Genomic DNA, 18,392 nt, shown 5'->3' on the forward strand with positions numbered 1-18,392 from the left:
AAAGGGGATTTTTTTAAATTTTAAATTTATGATTAATTTTGTTAAAATTTTTATACCTTTGAAATTTTCTTTAATTTGAGGAGCAACCAGCTTTTTCGAAAGCCACATTTTTTTTACACGCTGCACTCTCAGGTCGGAACTGGAAGGGCGTGAAACAATAACAATACAAAAACACTCGGAGCCTCGCGCGAGCACCATTCCGCTGCTGCCGGGAGTTTTCGTATCAAAAACGAGTTGAAATTTAACCTTTAGAAAGTGTTTTGTACTTTTGTATGTCTCACAGTGACTGAGTTTAGCACGATTTTCGTTCGCCAGCGAGAGAGGCCTTTAAATTAATTTGGTGGTGCAACCGCGACAAAAACACACACGGCGCGCCGAGAGACCAAACGTGGCTGGTGCAAAATTAGAATTCGATTGTGTGAGGTCGGTGTCGACTGATTCATTGATGGCTTTTTCATTCAATATTTTCATTCTTTAATCGTGGAAAATAACTCTTTGTTTTATGGCGCAGTGCATGTTTAAATGATCACTGACGTGTTATGGAACCGCAGAGGAGGAAATTTTGATAACGGATTGAGCGCATGTTGACACACACGGGAATTTTATGAGGCTTTTCTATTGTGCCGCCATGGTGGTGCTGAGAGTATAAAAATAACTAGTTTACACTCACACACTGATAAGGAATTCAAGTATTTGAGAGAAATATAGTCACGTGTGTGACCAGAGGGCGCTTTTTCATTCGTGGTTAAATTAAGACCTTTAACGGAAAAAAGTTGCCACACAAGGATATCTTTGGCTCATAAATATTGGAATGGGAGCTAAAAATAGCGCAAGCACTGAAATAGCTTTTTAAGTTTAAAATATAATCAAGGAAATCCAGTTTGGGAGTGTCCTTATAGTTGACTAGAAAGGCTCTGAACCTTGCCTTGAATGTTTTTCTTTATTTTCGTGAAAAGAGAGGAACTATTAAACTGCTTTAGAAACCTGTAGTTTTTAAATAAAACCAGTCAATATTCTTAATTTAACATCACAAAACTCTACTTTTTCATGTTGAATTCATGAATATATTGTGATGTTTTTAAAATTTTATGTTAATATCTTCATTTTATACATATTTTATTGAATCAAATGAGTAAAAATGTGTCAAAATTAGTTTAAATATTTAACAATTGAGCTATTTAGCTCTAAAAAACTGTTTTTTGCATATTTTTATTAAAAAATATATTAGAAATAAATTTAAAGATCATTTTTAAGTCGAGCATCAAGTGAAGAAGTTATATATATAGAAAAAATTGTCCTCTTAGTAAGATGTGTATGATGCGAAAATAGTTGCAGATTCTCTTTGTGAACCTCGCATAAAATATAATTATTTATTTTACCCCAGCCGCAGAGTACCGCGAATCCCTTTTCCTCGTAAAGGTTAATGGCGGCTTAATTTGGACTTCGCACAGCTTTTAGCGACTCGTGTTTCAAACTACAAACTGCACTAACTGTGTCTGTATGTCAACAATTCGTGGGCAAACTGTGCTCTTTTCAATCACAAGCAAGCCGGATTTCAAGATTTTTGCATATAAACATAAATTGCCAGATTAGTGGATCAAGTTTTCGAATTTTCTCTCATTTGCGTCTTTTAAAATTTCACGAAAATACCGCTCTGATGTTCTCGATTTTGCGTTAACTGGGCGATAAATATAAGCGAAAATCTTTGCTGAAAAAAATATAATCAATGGGCTTTTACTGCTTACTTATGACGACATTCGCACTTGCTTGCGAAAAGCAGGTTCAAGTGCGACTTTCTTAAATATTATTTATGTTTCCTCATTCAAGGCATTGCTTTAGTCTGAGAAAGCGGTAAATTTGGAACGCAGAAGTATGAAAAAAGTTCCAACTCACACGGCCTCAGCATAAATAATATCTGCATGCGCATAAAATATCAAAACAAATTTGTGAGAGAGGATGCAAGGGCAATTGACTCTAGATTGAATCGCAGCTCCAAGTTAAAATAGATATGTTGATCCTGCCGAAATCCTTTTTAGAGCTGATTGGACTTTTAAAGGTTCATGCTGTGATGATTTAAAACCTTAATTTAGCGTGTAAAATTGTGATAAAATGATAAATACTGATTAAATTATATAGAACTCTGGACACAGTTCCAATTATTATTTTAGACATCCTTGATCATTTTTAAATAAAAATAAGATATGTCCAAAGTAATATTTCCCGTCAACGCCACCTCCCAGCAGTCATTTAGTTGGAATGAAGAGGATATTTCCTTGCGAAAGGAAAAGCATCTCATCTCTACTGAACCGACTGAGTGACCTGGAGTTGCTAGGATTTTCATCTCCGGTGTGGTCGCCGTGTATAATTATTAGAGGGCTTTTAGGTCTGCGCTGCGGCGGAATTCCCTCAAAGTCTCGGATCCTTTGTGGCTGCCTTCGAGCGTGACATGCATGTGTGTGTGTGCTTGACGGAGACTTGCTCTCTAAAAATATATCGCCCGCGCAACCAGCCTCGCTTTAAGCGCCTCACAGCTCGGCGAATTTATAAATCATGACGTTAATTACCGCTGAATCGCGCCAGAGGGAACTTCATTGGCTGCCCTTTAATGTTTTGTTCTGCTCAACAGCAACTTACCGGCTATTGTTGTGCTGAAATTGCTATATTAATTAATACATTACAATATAACAGCAACGTGGAATGCCTGGAATAACCAAATAATATTAGTGAGGCCATAGCACTATGTGTTATTGAATCAAATAATGAATGCCCTTCTATCTAAACACCGCAACTTATTAATAGGGAAGTTAATTGCTATATTTTATAATGGTCATCATCGCTTTTTAAGAAATAATTTAAACTATTGTGCTCGGCTAATAATTAATTCTTAAAAATTTAAAATATTTTACATTTTATTGATGTTGTATGCTTTAATATATAGCATATATATTATTGTGTTTATTGATATCTATTTCAGAAACAATTGAAATTAATTAGTTAAATCGATTTAGAAAGGAAAAATTAATGAGATTATCAATACATAATCTCGCCTTATACACAAATTAACGTTAGGCGGACATCATTGGTTCAAAATTTTGCTATTAAACCATAACAAGTTTTATATTAATTATGAATTTTTTGCCTCACATAATAAATGGTTTATTCCATTTATTCATAACAAGTGTTTATCTAGGTATGTTTTGGAGATTATAACATTGAAATCATTTTTTTCACCTTGATATATTGACGTTTCTGATTTGTTATGTCTGTTTAAAGCGGATTTGATCTAAACTCCTCCTATTTTTCATTAAAAATGTAAGGGTTGTGCGGTTTGTGCGTTCTAAATTTTTTTCTCATTAGAGAGGATTATAGAATTTTTCTTTGACCACTAAAATGAATTGAACAAAAGCTAAGTCTCACATCAGCATCTAAAGTTCCTTTTGAATAATTGTGTAGCAGCACAGCAAAATAAAAAACCTTTTCATGTTAAATTCTCAGAGGAAATCAAAGGATAGCTATTCCTCTTCTTACAAACAAGTGATGCATGAATAAACGCCCACTGTTTGTGCAGAACTTTGTTGAAAAGCAGAGCGTTCTCCAATATTGTTAGCAAAAAGCAAATATTATATGCATATTAACTTCCACACACAATTAGAGCATTATGAAGTGGAAATAAATCTTTATTCAGTTCACAAAAAAGAAAAAAAATTCATTCACTGCTATTTACATCCTTCAGATAATCTTGCAAGCAGTCTTAAAAAGTCAAAAGTACGCAGCTCTTCCAAGTTGCAAACTTTGATGAGGTAAATAACGATGTAAATGGCAAACGCAAGGAGGCGAAGGCGTTTTCAATACCATTGCCATGTAATTGGTTCCTGGGACCAATTTTTCTTTTCACGACGTAGATTGATTTTTGCACAGCCCCAAAGGAAGTAAACATTTTTTAGCATCAGTTAAAGCAGGAAATTTTCTTTCAGAGAATATCCCTTAGGAAGAAGTCAGCTTTTTATATTTTTGATGATTGTTTTTTTTTTCTTTTGAATTCAGTCAATATTATAAAACTTCTTGGTCAGCGCAAAGCACACCAGTCCGTGACGTGTGCCTGCAGTTATCCGGTCCAACAAACTAAATTACAGCTGCATGCCAGCTTCAAACAGGAAGAATGATGATAAGTGTGTGTCCCGCCACCGATCGCAGACAAATAAAAAACCCGGATAGGGTCCCTCTGCACGTTCAGCCGCACACACACACAAACAGCCGAAAAGCAAATGCAACCATGTGGACCCTCTCACTCGGTTAACATAGGCCGAATGCTACTCGATCGCTCTCAAATGGAACCACATTTTTATTGGTCTCTATCTCTGATTGAGATCGATTGTGATCCAAACATTTTATCTCTGTGGTATTTCGATAAAAACTGCAGTGCAAAAAAATTATCAAGATCATGGCAACCGGTTTTTGTTTTTAATTTAAATCTGACAATCCTAGTCTTGTCATTAATCTTTCAAAAAGATAGGAATTGGATTTTTATTTTTGATCTAATCTTCAAATTAAAAAGTTCATCTTATTTTTCACTTCGCACAAACCAGTTTTTATGCAAAGAAATCAGATAAGGCTGCCATCACATGTGAAGGCGCGAAATCCAACTGATTAATTTTCGTATCGCGCACCTTTGGTCCAGCAGACCCGCGTAAGACTGATAGTCGCGGCTGCCGTCGTCGACAATTCAAGGCCGCGACCGCAAGTAGGTCAGCGCTGGCCGTCTCCCGCGCGGCGCGGACCCTAGGCTCAAACTCGATTACTCTCGCGGCCAACTCGCAGAGATTGAACGGCTGCTGCTGTTTGATGCCAACGTATGCATGCAGCGCATGAGGATATAAATGGTCCAGCAAATAGCGCGCTGCAGTCAATGAAGAAGACGTTCGCTCGCCTTTGTGGCCGATGCACTGTACTTGCCGGAGCGCAATCTTCTTCTCTCGGAGGAAATTGCAGTCGGCCGAGAGCTGTGAGGCAATTTCGCTTGTAGTTTGTTGTTGACTGAATCGCGTAGACAATACAATTTGCAACTCGGGCTGGTAATTGTGCTGTGATTTATCAAGACGCAAATGCTCTGTGTTAATTTGCGGTCCAATGCTTCTTGTGGCGGGCAAAAACACCTCCAAGCACGGAGATGACATCATCACTAATTTAGCCAATCTAAGCCCTTCATTCAATGTAGGGTTGAAATTAATTAAAAGTTTTACACTTCTCACTTGTGATGGAGGTAAAAATGAAGAAGAAGAACACGTAAAATTCTTTCTCTTACGTTCCACAAAAATGCTACAAAGCCTATACATAATATTATAAACATAAAAATATAACAAAAGAACATATAATTTAAATGAAAATTCATTGGTGATATACAAAAATGTATATTAATTTTCGAGCAACAGTGACACAAAATGCGAAATAAAATTTGCCTCTGTGAAAGTTGGGAAAGCAACGCACTTCTAGTTTTTAACATCAGTATTTCTTTTAATAAATCATTTTATCTAATGGTTTTATGTAATTGGAAATAAAATCAGTTCACGACGTTCTTGTAAAATTGCAAGCATATTCCGCTATGTTGTAATCAGTAATTGTGCACTTACAACATTGCTAAAATTAAACCTCGCAAGTTGAAATATTCTTCTGTAAACATTTGCCCCTGTAAAAAATTCTCTCTGTGCCGTCCATCAAAAAAATTAAAACTGGCTTAAAACAACAAACTCGCAGCACCGCTGTTTACATGAGCAGATCTGCAAACTCGTCTGTATTATATCAATGGAATACGTAATTCATCCACTATTTTCTGGCTGATGAATTTCCTCACGTTTGTGGTACAAACGAATCCATTATTTTCTACATCTCCAACCTTAAGCAAAGAAAGGTTAAAGGAATTACCGACATGACAGTTTGTGCGCAACACGCATAAATAAATGCCTTTATCGCCGCATTTTCAATTTCCGCGAGGATTTTTTTACGCACGCGCGTTATAATTGCGTGGATAGCGAATTTATTTTTTCTGCAGCATAATCGCAATTGAAAAAAATTTATTGCACAATCTTTCAACTTACCACAGATCTTGGGCTATGCATTAAATTAATTTGTACAAAATTGAGATCATTTTTACATGAAATACAAATTGTTATTCTAATAAACTTCTATTATTAATTATTGTTTTTAATAAAAATGCCAACTTTTACAATGTTTAATATCATTGACTTCTTTTCAATAACAAATGCAAAATTAAATCGGAAACATGGGAAATATGATGTATGAATTGTGACTCATATAAGACCCCAAAAGGAAAAAATATATATTATATTTTTTCTTTAATATCAATTTGCAGGTCTTTCATACTCTTTGTGTTTGAGTAGTTCAGTAAACAAAAATTTTGTTTGTTTATTTGTATAGTGCTTTTTGGAAGAGCTCAATGTGTGCAATTTGGAACACAGCTCGCTATACAAACCATTTCCGCACGTTACCTTTGGCCTTTGAATAAACTAAACGAGTAAAAATGAAGTGTGTCAAAATGAAACGGGTATAAATAAAACTTTTGAAAACGGTGAAAACTTGCATCATACAAAAAGAATAATCTAAATTAATACCTATTTTGCTTTCAGGTTGATATTTTTTCTTGAATAATGTGATAAAATAAATAGTAAATTTGCAACAACAAATTTTATATTTAACCACGGCATGCTTTAAATAACAATGAAAGAAAATGCAGTTCTGGAGAAATTCTAGTCTCAAACCAAAACGTCCCCTTCCTGACCGGAAACCGCTATCAACACCAACGAGGTCTCTCTTTTCTACTTATCATCTGAAAATAGCAGCCCCACCACAAAACGTTCCCCGTTTTATGCCCTCGATCAAAATTCTGCTCGGCAGAAAGTACATTAAATTCTAAGTGGGGAGCTCAGCCATCATAAATTTAGAAAAAGGAGACGCACCAAGAATTTCATGAACATTCTCTCCCCTTATCTATGCTGTTTAATCCGAGTCCATTCCAAGAGAGTTAACCTTAAGTAAAATATACTTGCATACATCCACGCAATAATATAATGCACGTCTGTACACGCATTCATTTTCCTCCGTTAGCACACGCTGTATGCATGTATGTGATTTTCATTTGCACCGGCGCATGTTTACGAATAGGATTGCGCCACACATCAAATATGTACCTCCAGCATGGAAGAACGTGATAACGAGGCAAAGTGTCGCACCAACAAACCCAAGTTGAGCGCGACTGCCTCCCCTCTATAATTGCACGTGAAATATTTATTTTGCACCTGCCACAAGCACGAATGCGTTTGCTGCTCGCTTCTTGGCGAACTGCACGTTTTCCATTGCACGCTGTTGAATGTTGGTGACGCGGAGGTTATTTTTAACTTAACCAACAACAAGAAATAATTATGTATGTAAAATTCTGTACTTTATGTATATTTATTATTCTTAGCAAGGCATCTTCTCATTTTAAAAAAAAATTAACAATTCAGAGGGGTGAAATCATGTGAAAAAGAATTTTGAAAAAAAATTACTTTTTGAATAATTTATTTTAGTTTTTAACTCTTTATACATATTGAAAGTAAAATTTGGTATCGTTAATGCAAATCCATAAAGATTTGAAAACTCGGTGGTAACACTAAACACACTCGCCGTAGCCTCAGGAAAAACACCTGAATTGAAGCGTAAAAATTGGCCTGTTTTGAGTCTTGAGTTTATTAATAGAATGAGCTAGAACTTCATGGTCAGATTAATTAGCGATTAAAAAAGGATAGATTCCTTCTTAATTGCTTGATAATTATCGATTTAAAGGTGTTGGTAATCTGCTGAGCTGCGAGCTCCGGCCAGTTTATTTTTTTGGATTTTCTGTTAATTAAGAACCTTGTGCCAGAATTCTGCCTTCCGGAAACTTTTCACCACAGCCTTTTGCAAATTTTTACACCGACTGATTTTGCTAACAAATTAAGAAGTAAAAAGCGGAAAGTCAACCTTTGGCAGTGGTCCAATTTGAGACTGTGAGGCGAAACGCAATTTGCCAAAGCTACACATCCTTCTCTCCATATCAGAGCATAGATGTCATTATTTGCAGCTCAGACGCCAACACAGGCAGCGTTCCTTTGGATCAAAGGGTGGAAATTTTCGCCACGGATTTTCGCTCTTTGATTCTGCGCCGCACTTGTGAGAGACAGATACGCAGAAAGACATTTTTCGCTGCTCGCTAAAAGCACACTCCATATTATTCATACTTCTTGTATTTCTGCAAAGAGCTGCTCACGCAAATACATTCCCCAGCTTCATATGCTGCGCAATGCAATTTAATATTTCCAAAATGCTGCCTTTTCTCAACGCAATTTATGCCACAACGAACATCAAAAGCATTTCACCGCGAACATGATTATTGCACAGTGTATTTAGCACAGGTTATTGGTGCGTGTTTATTAGCAGGTGAGGCGTCATTCATAATGGCTGCCTATTTGTTCCAAACCAAATTTCCGCTGCGCGGATTAATCAAAACTGAGGTTGTTTGATGTTTTGAATGAAAAAAGCAATTTTAGCCGTATGAAAATATTTGACTTATTTTTTCAATGGCTTCAAAATTGTTTTACATTTTTTTATTCCTCGGGAATTTGAGTTTCCTGTTTAACTCTAATCGATTTCCTCTCAAAACAAGGCACATCAATCATGCATAATATGCTTAAAAATTATAATTAAAACTTACAGAAGATAAACAGGGAAACCAGAAAATGCTCATTTTAGGTTTTACAGATGTTTTTTCAATTCGGAGCAAAAGAAAGCCAAAAATAATCAAGCAGTTGTGTCAGATTCTTATGATAATTTTCCTTTGATATTAAATTAGAGACTGCCGAAAATTTGTTTTATTGAGAAGGCTCGTGGTGTTTTCGTTTTTAGCAATTCATCTCATACTTCAGGTCAGGATGGGAGAAAAAAAGGGGATTTTCCATGTTCATTTTGTTCCCTGAAGCGACTGAGCTTTCATTCTTTCTTCTTACAAACACGGGATTTCTAATAAGAAAAGGTCTGGAAATTTCAATAAGGCATCCTGGGCTGAAGGAAAATTGCACGCTCCATTGGCTGATTGCGGAGATGGGCAAGTAAGTCTGTCCGTGCACACACACACACAAGGCAGTTGAGGTGCCTTTTAGGGGCTGGCAATATAGGAAAATGACGTCAGTGGGTCCCCATTATCAATTTGTATCTGTGAAAGGATTGGTCAGCATTGCCATTCATTGCGATTAGGGCAATGAGAAAACTGCCGACCGCGTGAGCCCAAGATCATCTGCTGCGCCATCACAGCGTGTGAACTCCTGGCTGCTTATATGTCGCAGACAGAAAACTCATTTCAAATCAAATAAACGTGCACACCTTCTCCGTCAAAAACACGCTTGAAAGCACCTCATATGTTCTAAACCAGACACATAGCAACTCGCAAATTGAATTTCTCCAACTAGCAAAGCACGTTTACAATTGATCTTTCCATCTCGCAAACAACTGACATAAATTAAATAATAAATAACATTTGTGAAACAATAAGTTTCAATTTTTCTTTTAATTTGAATGTGTTCCTTTAATTTGTTTACTTTTATAAAAATTTTAAAGTAACCTTCTGGGTTTAAAATTTTATCAGATTTGACATTTTAATTATCTCGAAAAACTGCAGTACATTTATTTGTAGCTCGGCAGAAGCCGTAATGACATTTCCTCTAAAAAATTGGAATTTACAGTCTGCAAAATACCACATTATTTGACAATAGATTTAGCGTATCGTATTGGCGCTGCTCTAATTTTTACAGTCACGAGTTTTCCGCATCAAGAGCTCAACTGGCATTGCATCCAAAAATGATGTGATGATTCTTGATGACAAGCAGTTTCTTATCATTTCTTCTTATAATGATGGTTGATCTTCATCTTCACCATAGCTTTCCTATTATATTTTCAACATGAAATGTCAATATAATAATAATTTATTTATTTTTATTACATTATCACCAGAAAGTCTGTATAAAAAAATTAAGATGTTTCATCGTAAAAGGATGTGAGCCAAATTTGCAATCAGAGAAATTAATTACTAAGATTCCTGAAGACGATCCCAGCTTTTTTCCCCATGGCAGAAGACTATAAACTATGCGAGGTGACACTCTAATTTAAATGCAGCTGACAACACAAGAAGGTAAACAAACTGGAGCACGGCAATTAAGTGCTGCGAGCAGCTCTTTTCAAATGCAAATTCCACGTTCACGGTCTATCTGTCTTAGATAGGCCACGTGCTTCCTCACCCGCGCGCACGTCGAGACCGATTTGCATTATTAGCAGTCGGCGCTGAATGAAATTAAGCACGCCCGGTGCGTGTTTACAAGCTGTAAGAAGGTGAATCAGCGGTCGAACCTTTCCCTTTCGGCACTGATGCTCTTACATCATTCATTTCGTGCACCTTTTGAAATGGCCCATATGCATTCACACGAATCGGTCCGTCTCCTCCGCCCAGCCACGTGCGCGTCTTTTTCACTCCAGAATCTCCAGATAACCTCGTCGTCTGTCAATGCGTTGGCTGAGACTCTTCCTTTGCCCCTGGGGAGAGGCAGACACTATATATATGAGCCGGAAATTTTCGCGCGGAGAACCGGAAAAATCGAGGACTTTTTTCACACAGAAACTTTTTTTGGGCAGGACTACTTTGACCAATTTCGTCCTCCGCCCCAGTGGAGTGGGTGGAATATCAACGTTTTTGTTTACCTGTTAAAGGTCACGTGAAAACGTAAAGTAAAGGAGCTTGTTATGCTCTAGAAACCTTTTTTCCAGGTGGCGTATTTTTTTCCAACAGAAACTTTTTATATAATTTTAATGAGTTTTTGCCTTTGAAGCTAAAAGTTTTGTAGAGAGAAGTTTTCATTAAAATGTCATGTCAACTCAACTATGTCTTTATTTTTGAGCCTTTTTAAAAATGCTATTCAAAATGAAGAGTGGTTTGCTAAACATCCCGCAACGTCAGTCTGTGTATTTTCAAAATTTATGATATTTTCCTATTTAAATTTAGCGTCCTTTTGAGAAATGTTTCAGGTGTTACATGATTCTGATATTTTTTCATAATTTCTTTTTAATTACAAATTTAAAAAAACACGTACTTTAAATTTAAAAACCAAATTATTTATGAACTTTTAAATGATTAATTCATATCAATCAGAATTTAAATATAAAGTGAGTGTTTCTTATTCAAAATAACTTAAATGTAGGATTATCGTAGTTTTGTATTGATTTTCAGGGCTTAAAAATTTTTAATCATAAATATGCCACGGAAAGGCATGTTTTTTATTGTTTAACCTGTATTTTCTACAAAACAGCAAAATTGGCCATTGTGAAAATTACAGGGCCGTTGTAAAATTTTAAGGGCTACATTTTTTTCCAATACCCCAAAAAAAATCGAAGTAGGCTATTTGGCTTTTATACAAAAAGTGACATTTATATCAACAGCAAATACATATAAAAATAAATAAAACCATATATTTAGCATTTATAAAATAATAAAAAACAAATGCTTTCAAAGTGTAATCAGGTTTGTTGTGACCAGTTGTGGCTATTGACATAAGTGTGAATAGACACAAGTGTCACAAGTTGACGGAGAGTGAGCTTCCGATCAAGTGCTTTTTATCAAGAGAGCGCGAAGAAAGATAGCATAAACTTGCTTTTAGTGCTACTTTTCAAACCAGCGAGCGTGACTGACGATTGATAAAATGACGCACATGCTATGAACAGCCAAAACAAAATACACAACCAGAGGGAAACTGCAAAACTTCAGTCCTCGCAAGCAAATTTATTTACAAATTTTCTGTGCTACTTCCTGTAGATCAAACACGTTTTTCGCACCCAAGTAAAATAATCTCTGCGAATAAAGCACCCATTTGCTTTGCAACTGTGCTCATGCAAATCAAAGCGCAGAAATTCATTTGCGAGTCGTTCAATTTAATCGTCGTTCCATTAACGCTGTTTATAGTCTCTCTCTTTGGATTCTCACGTTGAAAAGGATCCTTGAAGTGAACGGCGGCGCGCCTTGTTTGTTTGCTTTCATCTCCCTACGTGTTTTTGCGGAAACGAGGCGCTGCCAGTGCGTGAATTTACTTTATTCTATTTCCAGCAGCCGGTTGAAGGGATCATAAATTGCACATTTGATATAAAAGTTATAACATTTTCCATGAAATCGTGCTCTCCACTTGACAGAGGAAAAATATAATGAAAGATCACAGTTGATTTCAATTTGTCTCGCTCTTTGCAGGAAAATTTAAATAAGCAGAGAAAAACGTCATGAACTGATTAGGCAATCTTGCCAAGTTAATTTCCGCCTTGCATTAGATAATGACGATGACGCAAAGTTTCTCATTTAATTACAATGGGCCATGCTGAAGTATTTTCCTGATGTTTTTTTTTCTTTTTCTAGATAGTTGATATGTCAGAGTCGATCACTCTTTCTATTGTTACTTTTTTCTGCTGCTTCAATAACCTTTTGGCAAATAAAACCAATCTTTCTTGAACGCAACATCTTCAGAATATTATCTTTTCGATTTTCATTGGTCCAGAAATAATGTATCTTTTGTTGAGAGACTCAATTTGGTCTCGCAGAAGCTGACGACAATTGGATTTTCTTTCTCTGAAGAGCGTGCGAGATTTGCTAATCCGACGAGGCCTAGCATGACGCAATGGTAAAAAGCGCTGGCTCAAAATAATCCTCGGATTTGTTGTCGAACAAAAGGGGCAGTGCAAGCAAAATTTATCTGGGGCAGACCATCGACGCTGGCTGAAATATTTTCCCTCTCTTATTACCGAGAGTCGCCAAAGTTTTATGGAGAACACTCAACTCTGTCGTCTTTCGTGTGTTTGCTTTACTTTGGCGCCTGTCCAGCCCTCCGACGCCCCTCCCTGGTGTTGATGGAGAGAGGAAAGGGTTTTCACTTTTTAGACTCGCGCCATTTTTGCAAACCGCAACGATAATCTGTGATTAAAATGAAATTGAATTTTCTTTGTTATTTCCTGCCTGCTTGAATACAATGACTTGTTGGAGGGATGTTTATTAATCTCGATTAATCTCATGATTAAAGTCTAGATTAAAGATTGATAGCGGCCAAAGTTTGTTTTTATATTTTGATACCAGAGAAGTAATTTTATTTATTATCAAGATTTAAGAAAAAATATACCATCAAATATCAGCAGAATTCCCTAGGCTAAGGCAGAGCAAAAGACGTAGCTATACAATAATTAACACCCAAATATCTAACCTACTTATTTATTAATATTATTAAAAACTAATAAATTGTTTTTCATTACAATAAATTATTTAATTAGTAACTACGTAATGAAGAATAAATAATTGAAAAAATTCAGTAAAACGTTTTTTATTCATAACAGGTTACTTTGTTTTGCTGGGGATGCGCTGGGGTGGCTAAAAACGTTTGAAGTTTAAAATTTTATAACTTGAGGAAATTTTAAAAAATTAATTTTTTTTCGATGCTGAACAGCGTATTTATTTTAAGTTGAAAATCCACAAAGCTTCTTTGAAAACAAATTTCTTGACGAGAATTTGTGCTAAAAGTAAAAATAAAAAAAATACAGTCCACTTCAAAACGTCGCTAACCTCTCTTTTCACCGTATTTAAGAAACAAATGACCCTAGTGTCACTGTGCAAGGCTTGTTAATTTGAAATTTATTTTTCACGGACGCCATTCCGAAAATCCGCAAGAGCCAAAAATACTTCATTTGAAGAGGCTTGGTTTTGTTTGTTGCGAGGCTACTTTTTTTCTCGCAGTATTAATGTGTTGGCGGGCGCAGAAAAGGCGGTGCTTCGCATTAGATTGGTTCGTGCTGACCACACTGATGGCATCTGGTCATTGAAACCAACCTCCAAAGTTGCAGACGTACCTGGAGCCTACCGACAAATTTTTTGGACCGTAATAAATTTCCGCGTGTCACGAAAAATATAAATTATGTTCTGTGCAGATTATGTAACGCTTGGTCCGGTTGCAAAGCGAACTTGATCTCGTCGGGTAATTTCGAGTGCTCTTCGTCAAACGAATGTTCTCACCTTAATTAGTCTGACATGATGCTAATGCTCTCTAGCAAGAGGGGCTGCTCTTCCGAGTCGAGAGCTGCATCTCGCTAAATTAAAGCCGCACAACAAGCAACAAGTCAAGATCGTTAAACAGGGCGTAATTACTCGCGTTGCTGCAGCTTCTTCCAGCAATTAACTTCAATTTGTTTCGACATAATGAAATTGGAACGCGATTATCCGCTTGTGTGCTGAAAATCAGCCAAGAGTTGCTGCGCGAACAGCAGCCGGTTTTTATTCAAAGCATACTTCCCCCGCCTGCCCTAGTTCTCGAATGCAGCAGAGGAACTCTAAAAATAGCTCGCACTTATCACTCATCCAATAATGTGAAATGACGGTCCCGACGCGATTATTATTTATCGTGAGTTCAAATATGAGAGCCAAAGTCAACATGCGGTCGGGCCGTTTTCCGTGAATCATGCCGAATTACGCACCATAGCCAATATTAGGAAATCAAAACAATATTTAACATTATTAAGAAGAAAAAGCGACAACAAGGAAATGCCGTGTTATTTGAGGTATCGCCCATATTTTTTTTTATTCATTTCCCTGTTTAAGCTACACAGCAAAGACCAATATGAAACGTAGAATTGACCAATTACATAATGTTAAATTGTTGTCAACGCACACATTTTTAGTGGATAGATAAATTCTATTTAATGAAAAAATTAATAAAATTTATTTTTTTTTTTTTTATTTATTTTTTTTTTTTTTTTTTGAACATTTTAATATCATTGTCAAAGCAAAATTCTACATATTTTTCACTTTATGATACAATCTGCATTGCATATACATTATCTTTTTACTGCATAATTTATTACAGCTTTTTTTACAATGTTTGGAGCAAAAATAAGATTTATTTTATAACTTCATAAGTATAACTATTCATTGTAATAGTTAAGGGAAAAAATCAAAATATTTTTTTTTTACTGGTCGCAATTTATTCCAATATTAATATCATTTAATATAACATCATATCACTTTTTGCTTCAAAAATAACTGGAACGTGAAATTGCAAATTAATTTTTTACATTACGTGTTCCAACTAAGTAATCAAGGCAATGGTTGAATCCCCATATTAATTAAATGATTTTAGAGAAACTCAAAGTTGAATTAATTTTACAGAGCTTACTGTTAAAACAGTGATGAGAAACATCATGTGGTGGGCGTCGCGCATTTGAGCACATTATCTCGCTTTGCCAAACCGCTAATAATTCTCTCTCTTTGCCTGCATTGCAAATTTGCAAATAATTTTCCTGACTAAATAAATATTAGAGTATAGTGAGTAGGCAGGGAAATTTACAATTTATAAATTGCAATTTTTACATGAGAAATAATTAAATTTTATTTTAACTTAGCCCATATTTCATTAATGCTTTTTATTCATAGATAATATTTTTGCGCCATTTTTAATTTACTCTTAAATGTTAAATTTGAAAACTTTTATCGAGCCTGGTGTTTTCTTTTGAGAATATCGCTTTATCAACAAGGTTGTATGCTGATAATATAATATTTAAGTTTCTCAAGAAAAAAGTCATTATATTTTGTCACGGTTCTTGTGCATCGTCAGTTGTGCTCTGGTCACGTTGTGAATGCACCACACGTGCACATTGTCATTCTGCTGATCAATATTCATTACGCTCTCATTGTCAGAAGTTTGCACGGCACAATATCCGTTTGCACATTTTGCATTGTGATTTGCATACGGAAATTGCATACGCTGTGAGCATCTCTCCCTGTTTGAAAAAGTAGTATTATATTTGTGCTTTTTGCATGTTGTTGTGAGGATTGATAAATATTGTATTTTTTTTTTTTTTTTAATTATTAATTGGTAAACTTTCTCATTTAATTAAATTTTTTAACTTCAAAATTTTAGGCCTTGCATTTTGGATTTTTTTTTTCATTTGAACTTATAAAAAACATATTATGAAGGATTACAAATTTGAAATAAAAATTGTAATCTTAGCTGAAAGTTGCACTCCATTTAATTTTAAATAAAACCACAATATATGAAAATTAAAATGTCAAAAGATCTTGACTTATTTATTCATATTTTACCAATTTTGAAAATTTAGTAACATTAGTACTTTGCTTTTGATTGCAAGTATTTTGTAGGATTTACATAAATTATTTTATTAATTCTGTAATTTAAATTCAGTATGTCAAAAATTAACTTGTACTTAAGTTTATTTACTGCACGCATCGTCATTAATTAGTTTTTTTTTTTTCTCGAAAAGCTGACGCTGAAACATCAGATCCACACTCCTCTTTTTCACAGAACACTTGACAAAAATATTAAATTTGAATTATAATATATGGTGTATGTGGCCTATTTGGACCACAGATTTGTCAGTGTCAAACAAATTAAAATGAATCGGTTAGTTTTTCATGCTTGATAAATTATGTCTCAAAAACGCAGACAGCAGATTCAGTATCACTTTTTTTTTTTTTAAATAATTGCTCAATTTGAAATCCAATGACGTCAAACAAAGTGACGCAAAGAGTTCCTGATTAATATAATTATAATACCGGATTTTCTGAGTTTGAAAACGAAATAGAATTTTGTCAATAAACTTTTGTGCTCGTCATTATTGCCGCAGTGTTAAAGTAACTTTTAGTGTAGTGAAACTTTTAATTAAAAAGCTGCCTGATTTTGAGAACACATGCGGCGCGATGTCTGTGGTATTGCGTAAAAATGCGCTCGGGGCAACAACGATACACACAAATGTGTGGCGCGAGCAAGCGAGAGGCGAGCCCCGGCGAGCAGAAGTCACACAGGTTCCCCTTATCAGCCGCGATTCTATTTTTAACTCGGTGCCCACAAGGTTCGCCGAGAGACGGCAGGGACGGCTGTGCGACTTGCTAATTAATGCTGCAAACAAGGAAGACGCGCCCTCTGCTCTTTTCTTTGTCAATGATAATTTGCGTTGTTGTTAATTGAAATCACTACCTAATTTATTTGCTAAGGAAAAATCTTACAAATGAAAGTGACAAATTAAGTTTTTTTAAGCAAGTTATAAATTTTAAGACGAAGTAATATTAAAAGTGTTTTGTTTATTACAGTATATCAGAAGATAATGAATGATATTAAATTTTTAATACTACTTTTTTCTTTTTCCAATATATATTGCGAGAGACGATCACTTGGAAATTGATATTGTTAGGTTTAGAATATTTCTTCTGAATGTGCGCGTCTTCTTGTCAATATGATGCAATCCTTTGATCTTAAACAATGAAAAGAATGACAAAAACAAGATGTCTTAAGGTCATTTCATCTCAAATGTATCTAAATTTATTTGCTGGTACATTTCCTTCCGCTATGTAAAATTGGTGGTTTCTTTCCAATTGTCAACTTGTTTCCATTGTAGCGACTTGTGACTTTTGTTTTGTTTTCCAGCTACGTGATCCCAAAAACGTCCCCCCCCCCCTCTTATCCTTATACTATTACTGCATAAAAAAAAATTAAGTCCTCCATTCATGATGGTCTTAAATTTTCTGGTTCATAAAATTAATGGAGAAGACTTTTTAACGTTATACACAAACCTATGGCAAAATTTTTTATTGATTAAAATATAAAAATATTACTTAATCAACTAAATAAATAATTAACCAATCCATACTGTTCCAGTATTGATTTTTTTTATTAATTTAAACAATTTTATCGCAACATTTTAGCTTCGTGGTTTCTGCTTTTCCAGGAATTATTTTAAAAATTATTTGTTTACTTTAAATTAGAATCATTATTTAAAAAAAATGTATAGAGGGAACATATGTAATTAGGAAAAAACCATACAAATAACAAACGGTACAATTACATTTTAATAATTCAGCCGTAGGCAATTTTTTTGATTTGACGGTAATGCTCTAAAATCATGTCCATCAGCAAGTATAGTATGCAATGCTTTCTTGAGTACTTTATTGAGACTGCAACAGGTCTTGCCAGCTGCTGGTGGCAAGCGACGACACGACTGCATTATACATATCACAACACCATCCTAAGCTAATTAATTATACATTCGCAGACAGCAATTATGCTAAGTAATATTTTAAAGTTCTAATTTTAGACTAAGTAAGGCCAGTTGACACTAATTGCAATCACTCCCAAACTACAATAACATGGTGTGCCCAATTTCGACACCGACTGGCAAAGAGCGCCAGGCCTCATTTGCATGTATTTAAAATTCTGGTGCGCTCACAACTACAGCAACGTCTTTGTCGCAGAGTTCTGTTCGCTTTTCAAAGTTGAAAAGTGGCAATA

The 18,392-nt window shown here is 35.3% G+C and overlaps 1 protein-coding gene across 2 annotated transcripts in view; it reads left to right on the forward strand.

The window, feature by feature from the left end:
* Positions 1-18,392, forward strand: part of LOC132201332 (receptor-type guanylate cyclase Gyc76C-like) — a 37,201-nt gene that overhangs the window by 361 nt on the left and 18,448 nt on the right. The gene's annotated exons all lie outside the window — the stretch shown is intronic.

The sequence above is a fragment of the Neocloeon triangulifer genome, unplaced genomic scaffold (genome assembly GCF_031216515.1).
Source record: "Neocloeon triangulifer isolate White Clay Creek 2 clone unplaced genomic scaffold, ASM3121651v1 ptg000014l, whole genome shotgun sequence".
NCBI lineage: Eukaryota > Metazoa > Arthropoda > Insecta > Ephemeroptera > Baetidae > Neocloeon > Neocloeon triangulifer.